This window comes from Lepidochelys olivacea, assembly GCF_965140295.1.
Source record: "Lepidochelys olivacea isolate rLepOli2 genome assembly, chromosome: 7".
Lineage (NCBI taxonomy): Eukaryota > Metazoa > Chordata > Testudines > Cheloniidae > Lepidochelys > Lepidochelys olivacea.
This window is the reverse complement of record NC_140417.1, coordinates 71,423,363-71,441,468: the sequence shown is the minus strand read 5'-3', so window position 1 is coordinate 71,441,468 and position 18,106 is coordinate 71,423,363.

Genomic DNA, 18,106 nt, shown 5'->3' with positions numbered 1-18,106 from the left:
CTGTTGACTCATATCCAGCTTCTCGTCCACTGTAACCCCTTGGTCCTTTTCTGCAGAACTGCTGCCGAGCCATTCAGTCCCTAGTCTGTAGCGGTGCATGGGGTTTTTCTGTCCTAAGTGCAGGACTCTGCACTTGTCCTTGTTGAACCTCATCAGATTTCTTTTGGCCCAATCCTCTAATTTGTCTAGGTCCCTCTGTATCCTATCCCTACCCTCCAGCGTACCTACCTCTCCTCCCAGTTTAGTGTCATCTGCAAACTTGCTGAGGGTGCAATCCATACCATCCTCCAGATCATCTATGAAGATATTGAACAAAACCGGCCCGAGGACCGACCCTTGGGGCACTCCACTTGATACCGGCTGCCAACTAGACATGGAGCCATTGATCACTACCTGTTGAGCCCGACAATCTAGCCAACTTTCTATCCACCTTATAGTCCATTTATCCAGCCCATACTTCTTTAACTTGCTGGCAAGAATACTGTGGGAGACGGTGTCAAAAGCTTTGCTAAAGTCAAGGAACAACATGTCCACCGCTTTCCCCTCATCCACAGAGCCAGTTATCTCGTCATAGAAGGCAATTAGATTAGTCAGGCTACTCACTATTATTATTCTCACACTACTCGTTATTCTCACACTGCTTTCAGAGAGTTGTTAGTAATTAACTGCTTTCTCCTGAAACTTGAGTTTTTCCCTCCAATTCATTATGTTTAACCCAGGCTGTATTATGTTGGATGTGCAAGAAAAGCAGAGAGATATTTTATTTCCCGTGGACAGAAAATATTAGCAGAATTATTCTCCTAAACACCCGAAACACTTTCTTGCCCCTTATGACTGGAACTGCCTTCCCAACTTCAGGCCTGCTTCTCCTCTCACGCTAAGTATATATGTTTAATGCCATTGAAAGCAATGGCGCTACTTCTGGTTTACACTGATTTCAGTGAGAGGCAAATCAGGCTCCCAGTGCCATTTGACCACAGTCTACTCCTTAAAAGCATTTCTGCCATAAAGCTTTAAACACAGACAAGTCAGAGACTAAAAAGAAAAGCAAAATGATAGTTTCCAGATAGGCCATCAAGTGAAAGATCTTGAAAACACATGCACAAAATCAACAAGGAGCATAAGCTTTAATTGAGCATAAGCTTTTCTGGGTAAAAACACCACTTCTTCAGATGCATGGAGTGAAAGTTACAGATGCAGACATAAATATACTGACACATGAAGAGAACGGAGTTACCTCACAAGTGGAGAACCAGGGTTGACAGAGCTAATGTGATCAGGATGGATGTAGTCTTATGAGGAGAGGCTGAGGGAGCCGGGATTGTTTAGTCTGCAGAAGAGAAGAGTGAGGGGGGATTTGATAGCTGCTTTCAACTACCTGAAAGGGGGTTCCAAACAGGATGGCTCTAGACTGTTCTCAATGGTAGTCCACTCCCAACAATAGATGAGGAGGTGTCAATTCCAGGAGAGGCAAAGCTGCTTCTGTAATGAGCCAGCCACTCCTAGTCCCTATTCAAGCCCAAATTAATGGTGTTAAATTTGCAAATGAATTTTGGTTCTGCTGTCTCTCTTTGACATCTGTTTCTGAAGTTTTTTTGTTCAAGTATAGCTACTTTCAAATCTGTTATCGAATGTCCAGGAAGATTGAAGTGTTCTCCCACTGGCTTTTGTGTGTTACCATTCCTGATGTCTGATTTGTGTCCATTTATTCTTTTACGTAGGGACTGTCCGGTTTGGCCAGTGTACATGGCAGAGGGGCATTGCTGGCACATGATGGCATATATAACATTAGTAGACATGCAGGTGAATTAGCCTCTGATGGTGTGGCTGATGTGGTTGGGTCCTCTGATGGTGTCACTAGAGTAGATATGGGGACAGAATAGGCAACGAGGTTTGCTACAGGGATTGGTTCCTGGGTTAGTGTTTCTGTGGTGTCGTGTGTAGTTGTTGGTGAGTATTTTTTTCAGGTTCGGGGACTGTCTGTAAGCTAGAACTGGCCTGTCTCCCAAGGTCTATGAGAGTGAGGGACTGTTTTCCAGGATAGGTTGTAGATCGTTGATAATGTCCTGAAGAGGTTTTAGCTGGGGGCTGTACGTGATGGCCAGTGGTGTTCTGCTATTTTCCTTGTGGGGCCTGTCCTGTAGTAGGTGATTTCTGGGTACCCGTCTCACTCTGTCAATCTGTTTCCTCACTTCTCCAGGTGGGTATTGTAGTTTTAAGAATGCTTAATAAAGATCTTGTAGGTGTTTGTCTCTGTCTGAGGGATTGTGTCTTAGATACAACCGAATTTGCTCCAATCCTTCAGACTGAGACAAACACATCCATTCTCTCCATGTGTCATTGAAGCCTGGTCTTCACTAGAGTTAGGTCAACGCAAGTCTGGTTACTTTGATCTAACTATCTAAGTGTCTACACTAAAATTTCACTCCTGACAACATAACTGGCAACTTAATAACTCCACCTCCACGAGAGGTTTAGAGTCAATGTCGATGTAGTTAGGGCGACGTGGTATCAGTGTAGATACTGCGTCGCTTACATTAACTATTACTGGCTTTCAGAAGCCATCCCACAATGCCCCGCACTGACAGTACAGTCAGTGCAAATGCTCTTGGTGGGGATGTGCACCACCACCACAAGGAGCGTAGTGTGCAAAAGCAATTTCATTACTCTGGCAGCTCTATACTGATGTAATTTAGGTCGACATAATTTTGTAGTATAGACATGCCCTCAGATACAAACTCTCAATTAGGCTTCAATTAGAGCTGTACCCATGTATCTAAAGGCAGACAAACTCATAATGGGTGTCTAGTTTGAGACAAGAGTCAGGGCCTGATTCAGATCTCACTTATGCCAGCTCTGCTCCTGAATAATTCCACTGATTTCAATTTCAGAGTAGCAGCCGTGTTAGTCTGTATTCGCAAAAAAGAAAAGGAGGACTTGTGGCACCTTAGAGACTAACCAATTTATTTGAGCATAAGCTTTCGTGAGCTACAGCTCACTTCATCGGATGCATTCAGTGGAAAATACAGTGGGGAGATTTATATACATAGAGAACATGAAACAATGGGTGTTACCATACACACCGTAACCAGAGTGATCACTTAAGGTGAGCTATTACCAGCAAGAGAGCGGGGGTGGGTGGGTGGGTCGGGGACCTTTTGTCGTGATAATCAAGTTGGGCCATTTCCAGCAGTTGACAAAAACGTCTGTGGAACAGTGTGGGGTGGGATAAACATGGGGAAATAGTTTTACTTTGTGTAATGACCCATCCACTCCCAGTTCTATTCAAGCCTAAGTTAATTGTATCCAGTTTGCAAATTAATTCCAATTCAGCAGTCTCTCATTGGAGTCTGTTTTTGAAGTTTTTTTGTTGAAGTATTGCCACTTTTAGGTCTGAAATCAAGTGACCAGAGAGATTGAAGTGTTCTCTGACTGGTTTATGACTGTTATAATTCTTGACATCTGATTTGTGTCCATTTATTCTTTTGCGTAGAGACTGTCCAGTTTGCCCAATGTACATGGCAGAGGGGCATTGCTGGCACATGATGGCATATATCACATTGGTAGATGTGCAGGTGAACGAGCCTCTGATAGTGTGGCTGATGTGATTAGGCCCTATGATGGTGTCCCCTGAACTGATATGTGGACACAGTTGGCAACAGGCTTTGTTACAAGTCTCTACGTAAAAGAATAAATGGACACCAGTGTGAGGACAGAATCAGGCCTACTTTCTCTTTATTCTCAGCACCAGCTGCTTAACCTGACTTCACTCATACCATCGGAGGAGGTTATAAAAGATACTGCTTCACCTTGAGTAGTTAAGTGTGGTCCTACCAAGAGAGGCCAATAGGTTTTGGGTTTTAACAGCCTCTCTTCAGAAAATCCCAGTGTGTTCTCCTGTGGGTCATTACATGCCTCGTTTTTTAAATTAACGTATTCTTTCCCTTATTCCTGCCTCCTCATCATCTCAGAAAGAGCAGAACCCATCACCACAGGCATTAAAAGTTATTCTCAGGACAGGCATATACGTACAGGCTCAGAGAATAAATTAAAGAGAAATTCCCCCACAGGGAACACACTTGGTAAAACTAGAAATTTCTACAGGATGTAACACTAAACAGTCATAGGAGAAATCAAAAGATCAACAGCCCTTGTAGTCAGCTGCCTTTCCATAACATTTTCCCAAATCAGCTTTCCCCTGTCCTTTTTATGTGGCTGTATTTCTGCGGAACAACAAATCCAACAAGCTGCACCTGGCCATGATTAATTATTTAACCAAAGGAGATGGCAAAGGAGCAGGACAACTAATTCATTTGTTAGGGAGGCACTAGGGGTATTTATTTTGTTTTTAATACAAGAAAAGAGGTGTTTCCTTTAAAGATTGTTTATTTCTGTCCTTTCTTTAAAAAATCCCAAAGCAAAATACAGAAGAGCACAGACTGGCTGAAATAATGCTCTTTGAAATGATACAAGCTGAAAGCTCTGATGCCTGCTGCATGCTTGTATATCAGTGGGCAATTCCAAGTTCTTTGTGAACCTGTCCAGAATTTAATATTATAATTCTTCAGGTCATTTTATACAGCTTGACATGATAATTTTTCAGAATAATCCAGGCATGAATGAACCTTTTTCAAAGCCAGAAAATATTGTTTTGAGGGTTCTAAAAGGACATATGGCTGCCTGTGAAAATAACCTGCTGTTACTATTGCCGTTCCTGTGACAGCAATTCATTGGCCACCACCAATAGCAAAAGATTGTGTGTGTGATGTTGGCTACCTTAAGCTCTGATCCTGCAATGAGCTCCAAATGAAGGCAACCCTTCACCTACGCTTAGCCCCATGGACTTTGGTAGGGCTCTGTTTTAGTGCATGGGATTGCCCAAATGGAGTTTATTGCAAGATCAGGGCCTGAAATACTGTGTGGGCTTCTAAAACACAGGTCTAAAATCATCTCTTCTTTTCAACTCTCTCTCTCTCTCTCTCTCAATGAATTTATTCAGGGGAAAGGTGCTTTATGGACACCCTGGGGTAAAATCTTGGCCCCTTTGAAGTCAGTGACAAAGCCTCCATTGACTTAATTGGAGCCAGGATTTTATTCCAGCATATTACCATCCCCTCTTTTTGCACAGGTACCATATGGGCAGCATCACTGCTAGCTTTCCCCAGAAATGATGTCTCCTACATCTATATTAGTTAGATTTTTATTTAAAAATATGCATTTTCAAAGATCAAAACCTCTAAGTTGCCTCATTCGGAAGTGTATTGCTATAAGCTTCAGATTCAATCTCTTTTTATCATCCCATTCAGTTTGAATGAGATGAGACTGAATTTCAGTTTCAAAGGCTAAAACAGTGTGTTTTCAATTTTGCTTCATCAGAAATTCTGTTGAGAGACCAGGCACGCTAGCAAGAAAGAGAGCAGCAGAGAGTGATGCATGTTATGTAACAGCCTGGTACCCAGGCCAAAATTCAGTCGTATGACTTCTGCTTTTCTCCCCATCCCAACCATCTTCTGATGATCTAAGTATTGTTGCTCATTGTTTAGCAGTGCAATTTTGACATCAGAGATGTCTTAGCCAATTACAAGACAAACACGATCAGTGCTACTCTTAGTTGTAGCCTATAGGGCTAGCCTGCTTGCTTGCCTATATGCATTTTCTTATAGATTCCTTATTTTCTTATGGGTTTGATTATTTGTTTTATTATAATAGGTTTATAGGTTTATATTACAGTATCTTTTTGCTGTAACACAAGGGACCTACAGGCAAAGTTAGCATACATATGTTCGGGACCTTTCACCTAGATATGTGGTGATAAGCTAAAGCATAAGGTCCATATATGTCTGCGACCTTTAACATAGACAGATAAAGGATGCATAGAAGCAGGATTCCTAAGTTCATACCCTCTGTAAACTTAACAGGTACACCACACAAGGAAAGAACTGAAATAATCGGGTAGGACAGAAATAACAAATGTGAGAATGATCTAATGTCACTAATATGTATGTATATGTCATCAATACATACAAATATACCAGCCTATGGAGTAAGTGTACCCTAACATTTTGTGGGTGAGGCAACTAAGTTTGGACATAGAACGGCTCAAGTGCCCAAGCTCTAGAAAACCCACCATGCCAAGGAAGCTTCTAAGTTTCTAAGCTTTGAGCTTCAAGTGTCAAGGCTTCTTTGTTTGTTAGTCTATTAGTCTGTTAGTTCTTAATTGTAAGTTTTAAGTTAGTTAGTTAAGTAAAATTCTTAAGTTAGCTTGCTTCTTTAGCTCTGAGTTCTTTAGTTTCTCCTAAGCGCTGCACCTCCCACTCAAGAACTGAGGAACCTGGACCTGAACTCTTTTGGCATGCCAGAGGCGAGGCTGGTCCTTTGTCTCTTACCTCCAGGTTATCAAGGGAGGGTGTGAGTATACTAATCAAAAGCTTTATATAGTATAACATCACATGTATCTCTAGAACGGTACTATTGCATTTGTAACTCTGATTATTTTACCATTTGAGTACTATTTGATTACCGTTCCATTTATCCCAATAAAAGTCTTTAAGGCTACATTTGTCTCAGTGTGAGACCCTTGTCATACACCCCAAGGGTCCCTGTACAAACTCTGGGTAGCCTGTTTCTGTGACAAGAACCTTATCATCTTCTGATCAGATTAATTGGTAAGCCTATAGCTAATATTATCCAAAATAATAATATTAACCTCCTAAAATCAGGCATCATTGTGCTTCCTTTTTCTTCCTTTTTCACTCTCAGCTGCTGTCATATAAATAGCTCATTGTTGACTGATGGGATTGTGAGATAAACCAAGACTTGAACACCTCATTATTGAGAGTTAGCATTGTAAAAACTATAAGTTATTTCTTACAACCAGATCCCAAGCAAGTGTGAGAGTACATAAGAGTATGAGCATATACAAGGAATGATACCAAAGATATCCCCAATATTATATTACGGCAATTTGTTTATGTGGTTTGGAGTTTTCTGTCTTTACTCTTTGTGTTAATAAAAAACCGCTAAGGCTTCACTTTGCCCTCAATGTGCATGTCTTTGCCATACAACCCAGAATTTCCTATAAAATATAGAACTTGTTAGTTTTAATTCAGTTGTGTCTGATTCTGGGACTAGAAACCTATTACCCCCAGTTAATTAAATCAGTATTAATTAGCAACCAATACAATTATTAACTATTCAGAAATCAGGCTACATTCCCCATGAATGCATATTAACAATTTTGATGAGTTTTTCTTCATTCACCATTTAGGTAATTTTTCTATGGTGTCTGCGTAAGAGGACTGCAAAATAGAAAGTCTAACCCTGAGAAAGCAGTGATTTACAGTGGTCTCTAAATGCACGTACACGGGAACTGTGGTTCTGTTTTTATAATTATTTATCATTTATGTTGCAGTAACACCCTAGGAGCCCCCAGTCATGGACCAGAACCCTATTGTGCTAGGCACTGTACAAACAAAGAACAAAAAGACAATCCCTGCCCAAAGAGATTATAATCTAAAATGTGCGTGTTAATTGGAGAATTAAATTACCACTAGGTTACATGAAAGCGTGAAAGCCTCATTTTTCATGCAATGGATGAAGAACTTTATGAAAATATTGACTGCAAGCGTGAAAGGTTCCTATCACACATTCCATTCCTAGAAATAGAACAAGTTTCAACTATGGCTGGGAATAGGTTAAAGGTGAACCAACCTTCCTGTGTCTCAAAGTGCAATCTAAATACTCAGTAATCCTCCCATCATGCATAGTGTGTGTAAAAATGTGACTAGCACAAAAATAATTTCTTTAAAACTAGGAAAGCCTTGGTAAGCCATGAAATTCTAGCTTTGAATTTGCCTTTATTTTCTTGATGGACAAACACTCTACATTTCACCTCCTATACATTTTGGTAAATCTCTAAGTACCCAAGAAAATACATACTATGAGTTCTGCACTGAATCTGTGTATATGTATGTACACCTGTGTGTGTGTGTATGTGTGTATCATCTTAAAAGAATGGGAATTTTTCATTACAGTATCTCCATAGCTAAAATCGAGGTTTAACATTCCCCATTCCCACTAGCCATGTTTCCCAACAAGGCTGTTAAACACACATATCAGGAATTAAAATAAATATATTGGTCATGCACAATATACTCCACACTATACTCATGAATACAAATTTTATAGAACCTATGTTATCTGACTGCAGAACACATTTTGTGATTAATTAGACCTAAGATTTTAATAAAGAAACAGCAGGTGGGGTAACCACAAAATTAAAATCCCCAACAGGCTCGAAGTAATAAAGTCATAAATATAAAAGCATTCAAAATACCTCAGATGCCTTTTAGAATAACATCCTCAACAACTTACAATACACTTTTGTTATCAGCAGAGGGCACTGTTTCTAAAGCCTGACAGATACCCTTGACGCTCTGGATGTTCTTTGGAAAACACACAACCTGTCTTACATAACATAGGTAGGTTTGTCATACTGCAATATCTAGAGCTTCTGGGAAACTGACTATCCAAAGAAACAGTAGAATTTTGTTCAGTTTCAGAATACCAGAGTTCATATAATTCAGTTGTATTGAATATATTTGATTGGTTGTTTAAGTTCAGACATTTCCCCCACTTTTCAGAATATCTATTAAGAAAAAAATGGGATATAACAATTACTTGTCAAACAACTCCACCAAAACTTGGACATTTTAATAATCCTCTTTTTGTTCATATGAACTTACCTGAGCCAGGTTTGTCCTTCCAATTAGAATTCAAGCTTCTGCAAAACCCACAATGCATTTTGGGGGTTCTCAGAAATAATTCAAGTTCATAAACTTTTTCTTCCTGTAATTTACACTGTTTCAGTTTGATTTGTCCTTAGACTTGTGTAGATTGCGTGTAACTAAAGCCAATGGAGTTACAGGAGTTTAAAACCCATGTTGCTCAGAGGAGATTCAGATCCATTTTTCTTCCCAGGCAGATTCATTTTAAAAAAAACCAAACAAACCAATGACACTCTTTTCTAACTGAAGGGAAGCCTGTGCTATGTATTAATGATTGCAGAACAACCACGAAGTTAGGCTGACAGAAACCTAGTCCTCTAGGTATGGTATATACACTCTATTGATTCATTACCATTGTCTTTCCTGTCACTCTGCCTGTTTTCCCATCATCTACAAGGCATAGTCAGTGAGTGTTGCAGGTTTCTCACTGAGCCCAATCTACACAGGATATGGGTCTGTTAGATACAGAAAATCAAACGATAAATAGCTAGATAACTAGATAGATGGATGCAATTGAAAACAAAAAGCTTTTTTTTTTTTTTTTTTTTTTGTATTATAGTCATGACTAAGGGTTCCAATTGGGTATCAGGTCTCAAATGTTTTCAGCCCTGTATGGTCAGGAAATGAAACAAAAGTCCTTGCTCCAAAAAGCTTCCAGCCTAAGTTTATGACAAAATGCAACAGATGGATAGAACAGATGAAAGGGACAGAAGAGAGAAGACAAGGTAACAGTGAAATGAATAAGTTTTTCACAGTAAGTGATAGAAGCAGCTGATGACTTGCCTAACTATGGTAATCTGGCAGATGTTTGTAGATATTGGGGCAGAAGTGAGTTTTAAGGTGGGATTTGAAGGAGAATAAGGAAGTGACTTTACTAATATTTTTCAGGGAGTTTTTTCCTATGCATAAGGGGGTGTCAATGAGAGAGAGCACCAGTTAATTTGAGAAAGAAGCAGACTGGTGGGTCATAAAGACTGAGAATGGTGTTGGAGCAAAGATAGCAGTCAATGTCCCAATAGGATAACAAACCACCTAGGTAGGGTCCAGCCAAGTCACAAAGGACCATGAGTGCTAAGATGAGAAGCTTGTGAAAGGGGGAAAGAATGCAGTACAGTAACTGCTTGCCACCTTCAGTGACTGTTGGCCAGGTTTCATGTGATTATCATGAATTTTCTCCCCTGCAGAACAACAGAGGGGAAGATTCAGTCCACAATGATCACCCAGGAACTCCTCCTATAATCTAGTGAAGGTTCTAGTGAAAAATGCACAGTGAGGAAGAAAAACCCCAAATAAATGAAGAAAACAAGCATAAAAATAACCCTGTGACAATTTCTCCTGAAAACAGTTGCAGGAGATGCAGTCCCAAGATTTTAAGAATCAAAGGATGATGATTTCATAATGTTTACATGGCTGGAGGTAGTGAGATTGAATTCCTCAAAGTTAATGATCAATAACAGACAGACAGACAGCGGAAAGGCTGAAAAGGTGATAAGCAAGGGAAGAACCATCATGGAAGAATCCTCCCCTTTTCAGGGTTGGAAGGCTGGCATAAGAGAAGGCAGAGAGTTTCTTGGGGATCTCTCTCTCTCTCTCTGTCTTCTTAAGAGATCAGAATGGATTGATTTTTCTTTTAGAAATGCAACCTGCAAATGTGTTTACGAATCAGAGCCGCTGTTGTGTACAGTTGTTCCGACATACAGAACAACGAAACAAATACCCACACTGAGTTTTTGAGAAGGGAAAGAACTGCTGCCTCAGTCCCATCATACAGTTGCAGCCAAATGCTAACCTGTCTGAACCCCTGGATCCATCTCCTTTCAGCTCTCTGACTCATCCACTTTCCAACATTTCAGCCATATTTCTACCTCGTTGATGAGATTCAGTCATAGGTCCTGATGGGGTTTATACTGTGTTATATTAGTGCATGTACTTAGGAACATAAGAATTGCCCTACTGGGTCAGATGTCAGGTCCATCTAGTCAAGAATCTTGTCTCTGACCGCAGTTAGTGCAAGATGCTTCAGAGAAAAGGATAAGAACCCCATTGTAGGCAGATGTGGGAAAATATGCCTCCTTCCCTCTCCCCTCCCCTCCAGTTCGGTCTCATCCTGTCTTAAACCTTGAAGTATTTACACTATTTTCTTTCTTAAAGTCTCTATTTTGTTTATAACCTTTGATGGAATTTTTTGTTCATCAGGTGCTGAATGGCTGTATTACCAGGAACATGGCAAATCATTGTCATTGGGTTCATTTCCAAGCTATCTAATATTTTAAAGAAAAAGAAAGGAAAAAAAAAGAGAGACTTTTGGGACTCACTAAGGCTTGACTTTAAATAAATAAAATAAATAAATAAATAATAATTATTATTATTAATAATCTCAGTGTATCATTACTGCTAATATTTCCATGAGATCACCTGGGCATTTTGCCATTAGAATGCTCTAAAATCGATATGTTTGTCTGTGGATATCTAGTTAGTTAATAGATAACGTGCCAGTAGATGGCACTTGGGAAGATACAGTATTGCTCATTTGTTCTCTAGGAACAATAAAAGCTGTTGTGTCATGAAAATGGCTTCCAGTGTACAGTTCCTTACATCGGCTTGTAAGCACAGAAACTATAATAGCGAGGTATGAACTACGGGTCTAGCCTTACAAACACTTAGACATGTGCATCACTTTTCTCAAGTGATTAGTCCCACTGAAGTAATTACTAATACATTAGGCCCTGATTCTGCAAACACTTGAAGTCAATGGAACTATTTACGGTAGTAAAGTTATGTTCAGGATAAAGTACAGAATCTGGCCCTAGTGCATCAATGATGTGTCTAGATGGGAAGGAAAATGTGTAGGACTTTGGAGGGGAAAGTAGAACACATTTTGTCTCCAGGGGTGAGGTGGAACTCACAGATCCGTAAAAAAGCAGAATCTTATGGTTTGTCATTGGTGCAGCCATGCAACAGATTATCTGCCAAGAGTGGCGAAGAATGGAATGCCACTCAATTTTCTCATTTCATTAATTTTTAAAGCACTGAGATATAACACCTGAAAGATGTAAAAGGTGCTGGATGAAGACAGGAGTAAATCTAAGCCAATGTCCAACAAGGGAAGTTTATTTCAATTCGAAAAATTCTATATAAAGTTCTAATGAGTTTTGGTGGTGAGGACAGGAGCGAGGTTGACACACTCTGAATTTTTCTGACATTGGATGAATTGTGCTCTGCAAAGGTCTTTGATTAAGAAGGGATACAATGGCAGTAGATGGAAAAGGGTCTAATTCTGCTTTCACTTACACCAGTGTATCTCTGTTGACTTCAGCAGAGTTATTCTGATTCATGCCAGAGTGAAGGAGTTTAAAAATATCAATGGATATATTCATATATAGTTAGAATAAAGAAAGCTGTTTCTAATTATAACAAAAGCAATGTTTTATTAGCATTAGATCACCTGAGTTCCTGCCCAGTGCATTATTACTCTAGGTACTCTGGATCTTGCAGGATTGTTAACACAGTTCTTGAAATGCCTGCAATACCCAGAAGAGAAACAAAAGTGGGTATCCAGGATAGTATTTCTGAACAACTTTGGCTATCCGACCTTTTGTTGATTTGCCACAACCTTAATGTTTGGTTGGGTTTTTTTACTAAAGGTATGTTTCATGTAAAATTGACAGAATATGTATTTGTGTTATTACAGTTCTCCAAGAGATTAAAATGAGACTCTCTGATCTCTCTGGAACACAGTAAGCATTTCTCAACATTACTTAAATATATTTCTATCTGATACACAGTGGTCTAGATGCTCTCTGCTTACTGGCAAATACATACATCGAGGTGCTATGCTGGCTGTCAGTGGGAGCTAATATTCTTCAAGAAAAACAGACATATACAGAGAATTATGAGGAAATTTGCACTTTAAAAACTGAAGACACAAATGACAGAGATCAAACTGCTCCCTGATTCATCCTGTGTGCAAAATATCATGACAATAAGGCTTGATTTATTGTGTGTTGTGCTTCTTCAGCAAAAAAAGGGAGCAGATGGAGAACAAGAGTTCTCCTTGATATATATTTCCCCATAAATTGGGCACTATTGAAATGAGTTTTTTGCATGTGAGTAGAGAATAAGGTTTAAAAAAGAAAAATGTTCCTAAAAACAAACAGCATTTCAGTACTTGGTATCATCAAGGTAATACTCCAGAATTCAGTCAAGGTCAGCACTCTGTTCCCTAGTTTAGCTAGAATCAGCACTGTAACTTTCCATCAACTAGATAAGAAAACAGTGCCTTTGACCCCTGAGATCAGTCGGTGGCATTTAGCAAGCAGCAAGGCATTCTGTGTGTATCACATTACAACTGCTGCACAGAGTCCTCTGTACCCTGTAGCTGAATAGTCAAGTCTAATAATATATTTGCCCTTTATGAATATACAAACAGGATGGCAGGAAAGATTATTTTAATCAGATCTGAATGCATATGAGAGGGTAACATGCAATTAGATGGATTATGCAATTATGCTTTTAACTAACATTTCAGCAGAAATCAACTTAGGGAGCAGGGGAAATCTTCTAAACAATTGCCAGGGAGCACATCAGTTCTCAGATTGTCATGTAAATATTACATTTTATTAGACAGACACTGCTATCTAATAAGGGTTATAAAAATACTGGAACCCCAGACTGTTAATTATTTTTAGATCTTCCTGACCCATGGTTGTATACCAAGAGGGTCTTCATAAGCTCTATTGCACTCCATATCGTGTTAAGGTGCTCTTTGTTCCTCACATGGGATACATTTGCAATTATTTTTCCGAAAGGCTCAGGTAGTTTTGTTTGATTTTTTTCCCTCCCCGTATAATTGTTCAACTCAGAAGCGTGTTTAGGAGAAACTACAGGCTTTCTTATTTCCCAAGCAAGCATTTGAGGAGTACCTGTGGAGGAAGCATAGAAGAAGCTATTTGCAGTATTACCCGTCACCATCACTATGACCTTCCCCCCCCCCACCGCAGTGTGAGTCTTCACATGCAGCATATGGTAGGTATCAGAATAGCCTGCTAGTGGATATGCCCAAGAGTGAGCTCTGTGCATGAAGAGGAACACCAAAGATGGGGGGAAGTAATGAAAAAGATTATAAAGCCTGTCCAAGAATGACAAGTAAAAGGAACAATAGATTTAGTCAACTCGACTGTGGATCCCATGACTTTCAGAGTAATCACCACCAGCCATCACTAGTAGTGAGACATTCACAAATGGAAATCTAGGGAGGGTCTTGTTCCAGCTGTAAAAATCACTGAGCGTAAACTAATCCAAAGACAGTGAAATAGGAAATACAGAGTGCTTGATCCTGGTTCCCACTCTGACCCCTTTGCTCTACTTAAACAATGATGGGGGGAGTCCCCCTGCATGCGGCAATCTGTGCCTGGAGATGGCATAGCCATTGGTGCATGGGGATAAGCTTGAGGAGGGAGGAGGAACGGCCAGATGTCAGTATTCACTGTTGAGCTCTGGCTATGTAATAGGACCTTGGGGCTATTAGTTTTTTATTTCAGTGGGACTATTTGCTGTGAAATATGAGTAAAGGGGTCAGAATCTGGTTCCAAAGTAGGAAATAGTTTTGCCCATGGCTACCATTATTTGGAATGTTCCAGCTGATCATAAAACTAAAGCTATGAGCAATCATCATACCTGGAAGAAGAGAGAGACTGGTTCTTCTGCAGTATGTTTCACTGAAAACAAAAGAAACAAGAAAATTAATCTTGTCTAATGAGGAGGAAGAATTTTCATCAGCTGATATCCTATTCTAGCCTATCTCTACACTGTTAATGGGAAAGAAACGTAATACCTACTTGGGTCTTGCTAACATCTCACTGGTTTGCAGGCTGCATATTTACCCAAAGTGTTTGCATTATTGTGTCAGTCTACATTGCAAGTACTAAAACACCCTTTTCTTGGTATGCTGCATTGGTAAATGATAAACATTGATGCATAAAATAATAGACTTTTCAGGGGTATAGTTCTAGCATATTTAAGTTGAATTATCTTTTGTTTCTCACCACTTTTCAGAGTACTCTCAATACTCCCATACGATGTATCAGTAGAAATTCTTTGTTTCTCACTCCAGTTATGTCTTGAAACCTTTCTAGCTCCTTATAAAGCTCTGCATGGTTGATACTGGCCATTAAAATATATGTTTGTAAAACTGGCCCTTTTGCTACAGAAAAATGGCAATTTTCACCTTGGGTTGGTAATAGCCCTAATGATAGGGAACATGAAAGGATATTCAAATAATGCATAAATATTTTAATATGTGAAGCAAAAGGCAAAGAGGAAAGTTGTGAAGAAGAATGGAAACATCAGCTATTCACAATTCTATACAAATGGAATCTGAAATAAACCAAAGGGATTTAGAAGGATAAAAAGGAGGCCTGCAGATTCAGGAAAAAAGCCTCTGATGTATAAGTGTTATTGAACCAGAAAGAAATAATGAGGCCACAGGTAGCAAGGCAAAAGATGGTATTACGAATGATCATTTAAAATAGAATGACACACTAAGCAATGTACCCTCTGTTCTTTCTCTTTTGTTACTAATTCAGGGTCAATCTTAGTAATTAAAGAGATCTCTAGTACCCAAGCTTGATTGGTATGTATACACTAATTATTAGTACGGCTCATAATAGAAAGGCACGTATGTTACCAAGTCTGCTGAACTAAACTTTGCAGATGCTGACAAATATGACAGGCTGATTTCAGTGCTGTCTGGTTCTGATAATTGCTTATCCCTTGCTAATACTTACAATAAGGTTATTTAAAATCCCATTTGTTCCTCTTTCCACATCCTGGATAAAAATATTTGTCAGGTAGATTTCATAAATTTTCAAGCACATGTTTGGACTTCTGTTTGATTACTCATCATTTTGTTATTGGTATGTTATGTTTATATATATTCCTGTCTGCGATTTAAGAACTTGCTTGCTCAGTCAAAAGAGCAGGGCACTGTGTTAAAATGTCAGTATATCTTTCTTAAAATTTTTTGGCAAGCTTGTATTCTTCCCTTCTTAGCATGACCATTGAGGTTTATGAGAATCTGATTCATGAGAGAGCTGTAGGCCTTATAAAAGCCTGGTTCAGAGGTCAACACCATAAATGCAAGGAACATAATAATAAGAAGGAAAGAATGGAAAGCATGTGAATTTAGAAAGAAACGTGAAGTAAATGGGAATGTGAGAGAGTTGGTCTAATCAGAAACCGGCAGAACTATTTAGCTTCCAGAACACAGAGCATATACAAAGGGCAGGTTCCAACAGAAAGGAAAGGGCGTGTGTGAGTATACTGGAGGAGGAGGAGTTGATGGCAGAAGAAAGAAATGGTGTATGCAGACTGACTACAGCAGCATAGCCAATTTGTACTAAAGTAAAAGATACACGATTGCAAATATTACAGCAGAGCTCTATGGCAGGATAAAGCCAGACATGGAAATCTTTAGACTGGTCAAGGGAGGGAGTTAGAACATAGTCAAGGAGGATTTGAATTGCCTTCGTACTGACTGGAGTAAAAATTACACAATGTCATAGAAAGGACACAGTTTTCCTGAGGTTTTATTGGACCATTTTCATTGCCACTTTCTGCTTAGTCCTAAGAAATGCATGGGAATGACAAACACAGCAAAATCTGATGAAAGCTAACACGCTTCTAAAGTTGTGTTCAAAGGGTAATAATGCTAAACTATTTGCTTTTTCCTAAAAACAAGAACTGAAGAAATGTATAAGAGGGTGGGAAGAACTTTACTGAAATAAATTATTGTCCAGAGACCATTTATGTTTCAATCTCGTTATTTCTCAGTGACGAAACAGCAGAGCAAAGCCAGTGTATTTCAGTAAGCTGAAGCACAGAAATTCTATAGGAATAAACAAAAAAAAGAAGGCTCACAATGTTTGAAGTATCTTAGAAGGAGTGGGAGGAGTGGATGGTTTATAACTAGAGTTCTATAAAAACCTTTCAAGATAGGTTCAAAACAAGCTTGTACATTTTTCATATCACAACCCTTTTGCAGGCCCTATAAATGGAACAGGTTTGAGTTCAAATAACAAACTCAATTTTCCAGTAAGATTTGAATTGTAGGTGTGCATGTACATTTGGATGGACTTGCATGGGGTTCATTTGCAGTGGTTAAACTAGATCCAGTCAGGGTGCGGGTGCTCACTGATTTTGGTAGATGTCATTGTACTGAGCCAACATTGTATTATCATTTGATAATGGGACTGTAACAGGGTCGGCACCCACCTCTTGAGAGCGCCCACCTTGGTTGGGTGTGTCCATAATCTTTAAACCAGTCCCAGCCCTGCTATTGGGCCATTCCCCTAGCACTTCCTCCCTGGAGGCAATGGTTTTGCCCTCTTAGTCTGTTTTGGCTCAGTCTTCAGCTGGGCCTTCAGACAGTTCAGTCCCCTTCTGGGGGTTTACTGATGTTCAATTGTAGGCCCTTCCCCAGTGGTCTACGTGGGGGATCTGGGCCTGCCCACTACTCTGGGCCCAAGCCTTCACCGATGACTTAACATTAGCTCAGGGCCAGTACCCAGCCCAGGGCTCTTCCTTGCTCCCCCGGTCCCTATTAATCCTGGGCTGTCCATTTTGCTGCAGTTCCTTCAGCCAGCCACACCATCCACGCTCCTCCAGCTCTAGTGAGGAACTGCACTGTCTCTGTAGCTCCTTTTTATAGGGCCCTCTGAGGCCCTGATTAGCTTCTTCCCTGAAGCCACTCTAGCCTGCTTGGAGGACCTCTCCACTGCTCCTTACCTGGGACAAGTGTGGCAGGACCCTGAGGCCTCCATCAGGGGGCCTAGTCCACCATGTCACAGGGACCCAATAAAGGGAAGAGAAATGGAGGCTACTCCACAGGGTAGTTTCAGGAAGTTTTTCTCTGGTACCAAGCATTCCTTTCTTAATTCCATCCGATTAGTAGTTATACCCCAGGTATTATCCTCAACAATTCCTCTCCCTCCTTGCTGTTATGTCCTCTATTTGTTGCCTCTTAGTCAAGCTACACATATTTAGTTTTTAATAATATTTCTTAGTAAGTGAATCCCTCTAGCTCCTTGCTCAGTATTGTTACACTTCACTGAACTCCCAGTTTCTTTCTGCCCACATTGAAACCAGTGTTTCAGATGAGGTCTGATCAAAACATAACTTCTTAACTCCTTTCTACCTTCTTCCCAATCACCACTCTCCCCTATTCCTTTCCCACCTCCCACTGATGCCCTCTGTCACTCACCTGGGGGTGAGGCATAGGAGTGGCATCCACCAGCCATATATAAGTGGAGGCTAATGGTTTG